This window comes from Alligator sinensis, unplaced genomic scaffold (genome assembly GCF_000455745.1).
Source record: "Alligator sinensis unplaced genomic scaffold, ASM45574v1 scaffold950_1, whole genome shotgun sequence".
In the NCBI taxonomy this organism is placed as follows: domain Eukaryota; kingdom Metazoa; phylum Chordata; order Crocodylia; family Alligatoridae; genus Alligator; species Alligator sinensis.
This window is the reverse complement of record NW_005842331.1, coordinates 1,458,523-1,461,505: the sequence shown is the minus strand read 5'-3', so window position 1 is coordinate 1,461,505 and position 2,983 is coordinate 1,458,523. Positions and strand designations below refer to the sequence as shown.

General features: G+C 45.0%; 1 protein-coding gene across 1 annotated transcript in view; it reads left to right on the top strand.

The window, feature by feature from the left end:
* CHID1 (chitinase domain containing 1) overlaps positions 1-2,983 on the top strand; it is a 186,929-nt gene that overhangs the window by 50,953 nt on the left and 132,993 nt on the right. The gene's annotated exons all lie outside the window — the stretch shown is intronic.

Sequence of the window (2,983 nt, the reverse complement as noted above, 5' to 3'; positions counted from 1 at the left end):
GCTGCAAACTTGCAGCACAGGGAACATTTTCTGTTTCCCTCACGTGCCTCTTGCAGCATCTCAGCGGCTTTGAGATGCTGCAAGACTAATGTGCGCATTAATTTGTTATTTTGCAAGCTTGTCAGCTTAACAGATGCCAAGGTTAATGATTTTTAATTTTAATTTGGCCTTTTTGTTCGGTTTGGACTGTTGACTGTCTCTTCTGTGCCACTGGGACCTTTTCTCCCCAATTGCTTCTCATTTGCAATAAGGAACGGAACGTGTGATGGAAAGTTGTTCATAAATAAAAGTGGTAATCTGGAACACAGCCAGCCATTATCAGAGATACCCAAATCCTGGTATTGTGTTTTACCATGGTTTGAGAGATTAGTTTCATTAACCTCTCATTAGAAGTGTGTCAAAGCTAAAATCCCACAATAGGCTAGATAGCCTATTAGCAATCCTAAAAGGCCTCTTAATTTGAAGAGTTAACATTTCTTCTTCCAAAAGTTAATAGCAGCTTCCTCATGTGGCACCCTTCTCCTAAACTAATAGAATAACTTGCTATTTTTCCCTGCATTTAGAATTAACCATAATTTTTTAAAATCTAGACATGATTAATAAAAACACCCTTTTCATGTAAATGGGGATTCATGTGCCCACAGTAAGAAAATAGGTAGTTTTTACCACAATATACAATACGCAGTTATGAATATAGAAAATTACAGTGTAGGAGCCTTGCAAAGACATTGCAAAAAGAAAAAGTAGAGAGAGGATGTTAGCTGTGTTAGTCTGAAGTCAGGCACGAGACAGAGAGGGTAGCACCCAAAGGTGAGGACACACAACAATTTAATCATTCCAAAATGTCACTGATTGGGAACCTGTTCAGAGGGTCTTGTCCTGCATTATACTAAGTACATGACTTAAAATGTCGGTGTCCATGTGTTCAAGCAGTAAAATATGTGCTAAGTGCCATCATAGCGTAGCAAAGTTAGGACTTTTTGGAGAGTCATATCTCCAAATTGTATTACTTAGCACAGGCTTAGCTTATGTCTAACTGCTTCATGGAGACTCAAGTGTGGTGCTGAGGTTAGAATTAACAAACAGCTTATTTTTGGTCCCAGACCTGGGATGGCACTGGAGTGGGTCCAAGACTCCCATGTGGTGGGATGGCTGGGACAGACAAACAGCTGTTAGAAAGTTTTCTGAACAGTCGCATGGCAGTTTTAAACCAGCTTCTGGGCAGTGAGGGGGTGGGACTGTCAGGCAGCTGTTTGTTGGTCCCAGCCCCACTGCTGTGTACCAGTCTTGAACCAGCTCCAGTGCTTAAAACATTTTTTTGTTTAGAATATAGTAGGCATGTCTACACATTCCCCTATGTTGATGTTGTTAGTGCGCCCTGCTTTAATACTTCCTTGTAGCCATGTGTGAAGTGTGCCCTGTTCGATTCGGATTAGGATTTAGCCCAAATCAAGGACAGTGATTTGATTTGTTGATTCGGATCAGTGTCCCTGATTTGATTTGGCTGAATCCAAACCTGAAGATTTGATGCTGATTCAGAGAATCAGCGATTTGGCCGTAGACACAGCTTAAAAGTTTTTTCTACAGACCTTGAGGTAGCAGGCGTGGCTCGTGAATGCTGCGATGCTGGGGCACATGAAGCGTCTCACAGGAACGTGGGGGAGGGGCAGGGGGGGCCTCCGTGTGCTTGGAAGTGGACCGGAAGTACTTCTGGTCCACTTCCAGGTCTGCCGGGGAGCGTGCTGGGGGGCCCCCGTGCGCCTCCCCAGCTCAGTGATCAGCTGCATAGGGACCCCAGGTGCCCCCCCCCAGACCCAGGAAGCACCAGTCACCGAGCCGGGGTGGGGGGGCTCCTGCAAGCTCTCTAACAAACCCAGAAGTGGATCGGAAGTGCTTCTGGTCCACTTCTGGGTCTGCTGCCAGGTACGCAGGGGAGCTTCCCATGGTTCTGTGGAACACTCCATTCACCCCAGCATCACAGCACTCACGAGCCCCTGCTACCTAGAGGTATGTCAAAAAAACATTTAAACCTGTGTCTATGTCCAGATTGTTAAATCTTTCTGAATCTCTCCGAATCGATTCAGAGGGTTCCAATTCGATCCGGAGAGATTAAAGGGTCCTCTGATTCGATTTGGATTCAGGAATTCGGCCACCAAATGAAGCCAAATCTTTGCTGAGTTGAATCAAGGACCAAAGCTTTGCACAGTGCTACTTCCTTGTGTCCATACTGTACTGTGTGCACAGTGCACAGTTAGTTTTTGCTGCTACTTTGCTGTAGCAATGAGCTAAAATGGGGGAGCATGCCACTATGGTAAAGTAGCTGCCTGTCATATATAGACCCACATCACCCTACATCGTTGTAGTGATGCGCTGCGGTGACATAGGTTGATGTGTAGACGTGCCTACCAAGCATTACCTTGTGGCTGCTCAGAAAAGTTTCTAACTCATAGTAGTGCATACAACAATCTAAATAAAATATGTCCAAAGTATAATCTGTGACAAGGCCCATAGCTATTGTGGGATATGGTGTAGAGACATATAACAATTGAAAAATTCCAAAATATCACTGATTAAGATTGGGTTCACACTTGTGTGAAGTGCTGGGGCTCCAACACCAGGGAATGAATGTGAGCACCCAGCTCAGCGTCCCTGGCAGTGGGTGAGTGTGGGGTGTGTGCTTGCACCTATTCTTTGACTGTTCAAGGTGGGGTGAGTGACGTTTGGCTGCGATTTCACTTTTCTACTTTCCCTTGTTTCATAAACATGAGTTCAGTAAACTTCAGTGGATCACAATGACCAAAGTCTGTATTGTTCTCACATGACTCAGGAAAGAGGTAGGGATTGGTATTGGATGAAGGCTTGGACCCATGCTTTTTGCTTTCTAGGGGATAGGCATGAATGATGATGGACTGCAGTCAAGTAGGGTATGAGGGCAATGCTGGCTGTGAGAAAGATGGGTTTTACTGAACAAGCAGTGCAAAGG